General features: G+C 44.9%; 4 pseudogenes; all 4 read left to right on the top strand.

The window, feature by feature from the left end:
* Positions 1-219: 219 nt before the first annotated feature.
* Positions 220-338, top strand: LOC148255892 (5S ribosomal RNA; annotated as a pseudogene).
* Positions 339-869: 531 nt separating this feature from the next.
* LOC148255891 (5S ribosomal RNA) lies at positions 870-988 on the top strand (annotated as a pseudogene).
* An 844-nt stretch (positions 989-1832) lies between these two features.
* LOC148255890 (5S ribosomal RNA) lies at positions 1833-1951 on the top strand (annotated as a pseudogene).
* A 1177-nt stretch (positions 1952-3128) lies between these two features.
* LOC148255889 (5S ribosomal RNA) lies at positions 3129-3247 on the top strand (annotated as a pseudogene).
* The last annotated feature ends 6497 nt before the right edge of the window (positions 3248-9744 follow it).

Raw genomic sequence — 9744 nt, 5'->3', positions numbered from 1 at the left:
TACAAAATTAGTTAGCAGAAAATATTCTAATCTATTCCATTTATCTCATTTTCCTTACTTTACTTTTCCTTTTAAGCTTCATTGTTCCAATAGCACTCACCATCTTCATCAAGAATTCCCAATTCCCATAAAACTCATCTTCTAAAAATTAAAAAAAATGTTGTAGAAGTAAATAATTTGTTAGAGGATTTTTTATCTTAAGAAAACCAGAAGGTCAACAGGTGCGATCATACCAGCACTAATTCAATGGATCCCATTAGAACTCCGCAGTTAAGTGTACGTGGGCGAGAGTAGTATTAGGATTGGCGACCTCCTGGGAAGTACTCGTGTTGCACCCATTTTTTTGCAGATGGGTAGTTCGATGTTACGCACGACTGGAACTTTGATCCACTGGTTTATTCGAAAATGTGAGTCACGTCGCCGATGCATTTTACTTAATATTAGAACGAGAAGGAGAGGTGCAGTGTACGCGCACAAGGAAACAAATAATGGGAGGTGGGAGGAAATGAGAAGGAGTGTATGTATTTGCAGTGCAAAATGAAATATACGCGATCATACCAGCACTAATTCAGTGGATTCCATTAGAACTCCGCATTTAAATCTGCTTGGGCGAGAGTAGTACTAGGATGTGTGACCTCCTCGGAAGTACTCATGTTGCAACCATTTTTTTGCAAAGGGGTCACTCGATGTTAAGTGCGACTCAAACTATGTTGCACTAGTTTATTCGCAAATGTGAGTGAAGGTGCCGAAGCATTTTACTTGATATTAGAACGAGAAGTAGAGGTGCAGTGTGCACGCACAAGGAAACAAATGACGAGAGGGGGGAGGGAAGGAGAAGGAGTGTATGTATTTGCAGTGCTGAATGAAACAGGTGCCATTATACCATCACTAATTCACCGGATACCATCAGAACTCCGAAGTTAAGTGTGCTTGGGTGAGAGTAGTATTTGGATGGGTGACCTATTGGGAAGTACTCGTGTCGCACCTATTTTTTTACAGATGGGTCGTTCGATGTTACGCACGACTAGAACTATGGTCTGCTAGTTTATTCGCAAATGAGAGTCATGGCACCGATGCATTTTACTTAATATTAGATGTGTAGTGTGCTCGCACAAGGAAACAAATGACGGGAGGGGGGAGGGAAGAAGAGGGAGTGTATTTATTTACAGCACATAATAAAACAGGTGCGATCATACCAGCACTAATGCACTGGATCCCATCACAACTCCGCATTTAAGTGTGCTTGGGCAAGAGTAGTACTAGGATGGGTGACCTCTTGGAAAGTCCTCGTATTACAACCGTTTTTTTACAGATGGGTCGTTCGACGTTACGCGCAACTGGAACTATGGTCCGCTGGTTTATTCACAAATGTGAGTCACGGCGCAGGGTCATTTTACTTGATATTATAACGAGAAGGAGAGTTGCAGTGTGCATGCATAAGGAAACAAATGACGGGAGGGGGGAGCGAAGCAGAAGGAGTGTATGTATTTCTAGCGCAGAATGGAACAGGTGCCATCATACCATCATTAATTCACCGGATCCCATCAGAACTCCGCAGTTAAATGTGCTTGGGTGAATGTAGTACTAGGATGGGTGACCTCCTAGGAAGTCCTCGTGTTTCACCCATTTTTTTACAGATGGGTCCTTCGACATTACGCGCGACTGAAACTATGGTCTGCTGGTTTATTCGCAAATGTGAGTCACAGTGCCAGAGCATTTTATTTGATATTAGAACAAGAAGGAGAGGTGCAGTGTCCATACACAATGAAACAAATGACTTGAGGGGGGAGGGAAGGAGAAGGAGTGTATGTATTTGCATCGCATAATGACATAGGTGCCATTATACCAGCACTAATGCACCGGATCCCGTTAGAACTCCGTAGTTAAGTGTTCTTGGGTGAGAGTAGTACTAGAATGGGTGACCTCCTAGGAAGTTCTCGTGTTGCGCCTATTTTTTTACAGATGGGTCGTTCGACGTTATGCGCGACTGGAACTACGGTCCGCTGATTTATTCGCAAATGTGAGTCACGGCGCGAGGTCATTTTACTTGATATTAGAACGAGAATGAGAGGTGCAGTTTGCACGCACAAGGAAACAAATGATGGGAGGGGGGAGGGACAGAGAAAGAGTCTATGTATTTGTAGTGCAGAATGAAACAGGTGCCATTATACCATCACTAATTCACCGGATCACATCCTAACTCCGCAGTTAAATTTTCTTTAGCGAGTGTAGTACTAGAAGTCGTGACCTCCTTGGAAGTCCATGTGTTGCACCTATTTTTTTCAGATGGGGCGTTCGACATTACGCGCAATTAAAACTATGGTCCGCTGGTTTATTTGCAAATGTGAGTCACGGCACCGAGACATTTTACTTGATATTAGAACGAGAAGTAGAGGTGCAATGTGCACACACAAAGAAACAAATGACGGGAGGGGGGAGGGAAGGAGGAGTGTATGTATTTGCAGCGCAGAATGAAACAGGTGCCATCATACCATCACTAATTCACCGGATCCCATTAGAACTCCGCAGTTAAATGTGCGTGGGCAAGTGTAGTACTAAGAGTTGTGACCTCCTGGGAAGTCCCCGTGTTGCACCCATTTTTTCGCAGATGGGTCGTTCGACATTGCGCACGATTGGAACTATGTTCTGCTGGTTTATTTGCAAATGTGAGTGATGACACCGAAACGTTTTACTTGATATTAGAACGAGAAGGAGAAGTGCAGTGTGCATGCACAAGGAAAAAAATGACGGAAGGGGGGAGGGAAATAGAAGGAGTGTGTGTATTTGCAGCGTAGAATGAAACAGATGCCATTGTACCATCAATAATTCACCGGATCCCATAAGAACTCTGCAGTTAAGTGTGCTTGAGCGAGAGTAGTACTAGGATGGGTGACCTCTTGGGAAGTCCTCGTGTTTTAACCATTTTTTTGCAGATTGGTCGCTCAACGTTACGCGCGACCTGAACTATGGTCCACTGGTTTATTCGCAAATGTGAGTCACGGTGCCGGCGCATTTTACTTGATATTAGAACGAGAAATAGTGGTGCAATGTGCACGCACCAGGAAACAAATGACAGGAGGGGGGAGAGAAGGATAAGGAGTGTATGTATTTGCAGCACAAAATAAAAAAGGTGCGATCATACCAGCACTAATGCACCGGATCCCTTCAGAAGTCTGCTGTTAAGTGTGCTTGGGCGAGAGTAGTACTAAGATGGGTGACCTCGTGGGAAGTACTCGTGTTGCACCCATTTTTTTTTAGATAGGTCCTTTGATGTTACGCGCGACTGGAGTAATGGTCCACTGGTTTATACGCAAATGGGAGTCACGGCATGGGGGCATTTTAATCGATATTAGAACGAGAAGGAGAGGTGCAGTGTGCACACACAAGGAAACAAATGACGGGAGGGGGGAGGGAATGAAAAGGAGTGTATATATTTACAGAGCGGAATAAAATAGGTGTGATCATACCATCACTAATGTACCGGATCCAATTAGAACTCCACATTTAAGTTTGCTCGGGCGAGAGTAAAAGTGTATGTATTTGCAACACGCACAAGGAAACAAATGACGGGAGGGGGGATGGAAGGAGAAAGAGTGTATGTATTTGCATCGCAGAATGAGACATGAGCGATCATACCAGCACTAATGCAATGGATTCTATCAGAACTCCACAGTTAAGGTTGCTTGGGCGAGAGTAGTACTAGGATGGGTGACCTCTTGCGAAGTCCTTATATTTCACCCATTTTCTTGGGAAGTCCTTATGTTGCACCCATTTTTTTTAGATGGATCGCTCGATGTTACGCGCGACGGGAACTATGGTCCGCTGGTTTATTCGCAAATGTGAGTCACGACGTTGGGACATTTTACTTGATATTAGAACGAGAAGCAGAGGTACAGTGTGCACGCACAAGAAACCAAATGATGGGAGTAGGGATGGAAGGAGAAGGTTTGTGTGTTTTTGAAGTGCGAAATGAAACAGGTGATCATTCTAGCACTAATGCACCAGATCCCATCAAAACTCCGCAGTTATGTTTGCTTGGGCGAGAGTAGTAGTAAGATGGGTGACCTCCTGGGAAGTACTCGTGTTCCACCCATTTTTTTGCAAATGATTCTTTCGACGTTACGCGCGACTTGAATTATGGTCTGCAGGTTTATTCGCAAATGTGAGTAACGGCTCCGTGGCATTTTACTTGATATTAGAACGAGAACGAGAGGTGCAGTACGCACGTACAAGGAAACAATTGATGGGAGGGGGAAGAAAGGAGAAGGAGTGTGTATGTATTTGCAGCGCGAAATTAAACAGGTGCTGTAACACCCAAAATTTGTATTTTTTATTATTTAATTTATTTTAATTTTTATTAGAATTTTTGTTTTATTTTATTTTATTTTAATATTTAATTTATAAGGTTTTAATTTAATTTAATAGAAATAAAAATAATAAAAATAATAAATTAAGGTAAAATTATTTTTGGGATTTAATTGAAATTGATTTTGGGAAAAAATTGTGAAAATTTGGATTCTGGGGGTGTTTTTGAAAAGAAAATCGAAAATCGGATGTCAAAATGCAATTTAGAAAAGTTGTGCCACGTCAGCAGCCTCGGCCAACCAGAACACGCCACGTGGCAAGGACGCTGACGCGGGAGGCCACGCGAGACGGAGCCGCGTGGGCGATCCACGTGCACGCGATTGAACGGTCCAAATCTCACTCGTGCGGATTGCCCAGATCTCACACGCATGGACGGCCCAGATCTCACGCGTGCGGATGGCCCAGATTGAATCACGCACGGACAGCCCAGATCGCATCACGATGGATGGCCCAGATTGATTCTCATTTTAATCGCGATCGGACGGTCCAGATTAAATCGTGATTGAAGGCTGAGATTAAAAGGGGAAAGTTATAAATAACCTCACCCACACCCAACCCAAACCCTAGCCGCCACCCGCCGCCGCACCGGAGGATTTTTTGACTGCCAAACGAGGTAAATTTTCTCCCCTTGGCTCATTTTTCGATGCTGAATCCGCCTATGGCCAAATCGGAGCCAAACCACTGGCCGATCGGCCGAAAAATACCACCGAAGTCCAGCGGCGCCCCCGCAGCTTCCCTCGATTTTTGCCTCCGATGAGGTCCTTCTCGGTTCCCATTCGATGCAATTTTTACACCACTGTGATCACCGTCCTTTTTTCTACAGGTTGACCAGAGCAAAACATGAAATTTCAACTCGCGCCGGAGAAGTCGCCGCACCCAAGAGCTCCGCCGCTGGTAAGTCTCAATTTTTCGTGATTTTTTGGCCCACCGAGGGCCCTAGGGTTGTTTTATCGCAGGAACCAATGCAAGTTTGGCCGAATTCGGCCAAAAACGGCCAACCCGAGGCAGATCATCACCGCGGGCGTCGGTGTTGTCGCCGGAGCACGGCGGAGCCGCTGTGCTAGAATTTCGATATTGGTCGAAAGGGCCCTGGGTCTGATTTTGAGTTTTTTTGGGACACGCGCAGGTACCGAAAGCATGTTTCAGTTCCCGGGAGAAAATTCAGGGAATTTAGGGACTGCCCGTAGGCACAGTGTAAAGTCAATTTCAGACCCCGAAATAAGTAAGGATCTCTCACCCTATTTTCTATCACGGTATTAAAGTTCAATAAATGATAAAACGATATTTGTGAAATTAATGGATGTGTATAATTGCTTAAGGTTGCTAATGGAGCCCGAATCTGGTGTATCTGTCGATGAGTTGTTGTTTGATCTATTTTACAGTTTTAAATGTAGTGTGGTACTTGATGTGGTTATTTTATGGTTTCGTATGCATTAATCCCGGTTTCATTTATTATGGTTTGAATTATGGTGAACCCAATGTTTTGTCGTCTTGCTTGGTGTTCATTATTTGTTTACGTGTTTATGTTTGATTGGATAATTGAGACCAAGAAAAATGAAAAAAGGTATGTAGATTGATAAATGGATAAAGTCGACAACCTCACTAGATATCCTAGGAGATGGTGGACGGACTGGGTCCATAGGGAACCCTACCGGGAACGTGGTCTCTCATATCAGACTGGGTATGGAGACTTGATGTGTTTTGGCGCCCATACCGAACGGGGTATGGGGACGGTCCGTTTCACCCTCATATCGGACGGGGTATTGAGGTTTATGATTTTGGCGCCCATACTGGACGGGGTATGTGGACGGCCTTGGAATCAGGATATTAATGTTGATGGTTCACGTGTAGCGGGGACCCCCTATGGATCCCCATGGATACTATTAGGCTGGTAAAAGAGGAGAATTGTTGTCTGATTATTGAAGTACAAAAGTATAACATGTGTTATGTTACAAAGTGTATATGATTTTATGATGGTTATAATGTTATTGTTTTCATAAGTTATTTTCATAAATCTCACCGAGGTAAGTGGACAGTAAAGGTTTTTATTATTAATAAATGAGTTTGTTATAAGTTATACTCTATTGGTCGTTTTTATTTTCTACCAACCTTCACTTCTGTGACAGTGAGATAGTGTGATGTCTTTACCGGGCTAGTATAGCTCATTCCTTACTTAACCATTTCAGATCAGGAGGACGTAGTTCCCGAGCCAGTTCCGCAGGAAGATGGCGAGTTAGACGCCTAAAGATTTTATAGTTCTATTTATAGTGTTTATTTCGAGTATTTTCTTTAATTAGCTTATTTTTTCTCACGTTGAATACGTTTATGGTTATTGTGTAAGGGATGTAAATCATAATTTTTATTTTGCTTCCGCACTTAGAATTTTTAATACATACATTTTCATTTTTATTTCCGGGGCTGTTACAGTTGGTATCAGAGCCGTGTTCCTCGGACTCATCCCTTACACAATAATACTTAGAGAAATATCCACCGATAAATCATTACTCAACTCTTTCTTGTGAAAAACAAGTGCAGAGAAATGAGGAGAGGAAGACCCCCACTAAACCGAGCAGCCCAGGATGATTCACTTTGGAAAGATGTGGATAGAATATTTGAGATGCTGGAAAGGATCATGGCCGCCCAACAAGGTCGAGAGGAGAGAAGGGAGTTACCTGAACCTCCCCCACTACAACAGGTTGAGCCACCGCTATAGCAAGTGGATCCCCAGCCACCCCGACACGATCCTTCTCCACCACAGTACCACCCGGCACCACCGCCACAATGTGAACCGGTGCCCCAGCCACCGTACTATCCGGCACCGCCACAGTATAATCCGGTGCCCCCACTATATCATCAGGTGCTACCACAGGGCCCCTCAGTCTACCCCCGCCGGGCCCAGTCCCTCTTCCACGGGACCCAGCTCCTTCCTTAATCAACCCAGGCTACATAGAGAGGTACAGGAGACTGAACCCTTCCACTTTTATAGGGGGGTCCTCTTTCAAATATGCCCAGTACTGGTTGGCGGAGACTGAGAGAGCTTTCAAAACCTTGGGAGTGGTTCCCGAGTAGAGAGCTGCCCTTCCTTCCTACATGCTGGTAGGGGAAGCAGGTCATTGGTGGGAGCTCAAGCAGACCACCCTGCCTACACCAGCAACTTGGGAGCAGTTCTTAGCGGCCTTACATGCGGAGTATCTCCTTGAGAACATCCGACACTTGAAGGAGATGGAGTTTGTTCAGCTGGTCCAGGGAAACATGACGGTATCAGAATATGCTAGTAAGTTTCTAGAGCTTGGCCGATACTCCCTGGAGACATTGATGGATGAGGGCAGGAAGGCCAGGAGATTCCAGTGGGGCCTCCGCCCAGAGATCAAGCAACACTTATTGGTACTGGAGCTCAAGACATACTCAGCTGTTCTAGCAAAGGCACAGATCGTGGAGAGGAGTTTCAACACCCGTCCTCAGTCAGTAGAGAGTCACTGACCCTCAGCTCCACCTCGCAGACCAGCACCTACTGCGCCGGTCCATCCAAATAAGAGGCCCAGACCAGTGATCCAGGCCCCTCCTCAGGCTCCAGGGGCAGCACGTGAAAAGATCTGCCAGCACTGTGGCAGGGATCACGGGGACCGATCATGCTACCGCCTCACAACACCTGTCGCATATGTGGTAGTGCCCAACATTATGCGAGAGAGTGCCCGAGGAACCATAACCAAGGAATACCTCCTTTTCAGGGTAGGGTTTACAACCTCACCCAGCAAGATGCCAACGCCGACCCGGATATGGTACAGGGCAAGCCCAAGAAGGAAATTTGTATCCAAGAGATTCTGGTAGTCCGAGACTTTCTAGATGTGTTTCCCGACGAACTACCCAGACTGCCAGTGGACAGGGAAGTCGAGTTCACTATAGACCTATAGCTAGGCACCCAGCCCATTTCGGTTTCTCCTTACTGCATGAGCCGCATTGAGATGGAAGAGTTGAGGAAACAGATCACTAATTTGCAAGACAGTGGTTTTATTAGACATAGTGTGTCCCTTTGGGGTGCCGGAGTCATTTTTGCCAAGAAGGGAGATAGAACATTGAGACTGTGTATTAATTATAGAGGATTGAACAAGGTCACAGTCAAGAACAAATATCCCCTTCCCAGGATTGATGACCTCTTTGATCAGCTGTAGGGTGCACAAGTCTTCTCCAAAATAGACCTGCGATCAGGTTACCATTAGGTGAAAATAAGAACAGAAGACATCCCCAAGATGGCCTTTCGAAATAGGTACGGACACGATGAGTTCCTGGTCATGCCATTCAGGCTAACCAATGCCCTGGCAATCTTTATGGATCTGATGAACAGGGTCTTCAGAGAGTTCTTGGATCAATTTGTTATCGTGTTCATCGATTACATCTTAGTAAACTCAAAAAGTAGAGAAGAACATGTTCACCATCTTGCCCAAGTTTTGTAGGTCCTCAAAAAAAAGATGTTATATGAAAAGTTGAGTAAGTGTGGATTCTGGCTTGAGCAGACCGCCTTCTTAGGACACATCATATCGAAGGAAGGAGTATCAGTTAATCCTGAAAAGGTTGAAGCAGTACTTGGCTGGGAGAAGTTGACATGAGTTAAGAAAATCCGTAGCTTCCCAGGAATGGCAGGTTATTACCACAGGTTCGTCAAAGGATTCTCTAGTCTAGCGGCTCCCCTAACCTGAATCACAAAGAAAAATGCCAAGTTTGAATGGAACGAAGACTGCGAAAGAAGTTTTTCAGAATTAAAGAAGCGGCTGACTATTGCACCCGTGTTGGCTTTACTGAGTGGATCGGGGGGATATACAGTTTATAGTGATGCCTTTTATCTAGGCTTGGGTTGTGTCCTAATGCAGCATGGGAAGGTCATAGCTTATGGGTCCAGACAGTTAAAGAATCATGAGAAGAATTACCCCACCCATGACTTAGAGCTTGCCGCAATCATACACACCTTGAAAACCTGGTGCCAAACGTTACGAGCGATCGGAGCCATAGTTCGTCAGAATGAGTAGCGACATTGAAATATTTTGCTTAATCTTTTACGTGCACTTATTTTTAGTCCACCACGTAATAAGAGTCTCATTACGAGAGCCTTACATAGTAGAACAATGAAAAAAGAGGTGCAGCGGGCCTCGTTCTTCTCGGCGTGAGTCGAAGTGAGATTGCATTTCGCTCTATATTAGAACTAGAAGTAGAGATGCAGTATGCCTGCACAGCAAAATAAATGATGGGAGGGGGGGGGGAAGGAGAAGGGCTATATGTATTTGCAGTTGGGAATGAGACAGTTGCAATCATACAAACACTAATGCACAGGATCCCATCAGAACTCTATAGTCAAGCGTGCTTAGGCGAGATTAGTTCTAGGATGGG

The sequence above is a fragment of the Carica papaya genome, chromosome 5, assembly GCF_054855325.1.
Source record: "Carica papaya isolate Zhongbai chromosome 5, ASM5485532v1, whole genome shotgun sequence".
NCBI classification, from domain to species: domain Eukaryota; kingdom Viridiplantae; phylum Streptophyta; class Magnoliopsida; order Brassicales; family Caricaceae; genus Carica; species Carica papaya.
Note: the sequence above shows the minus strand (reverse complement) of the source record. Positions and strands in the feature narration are given on the sequence as shown.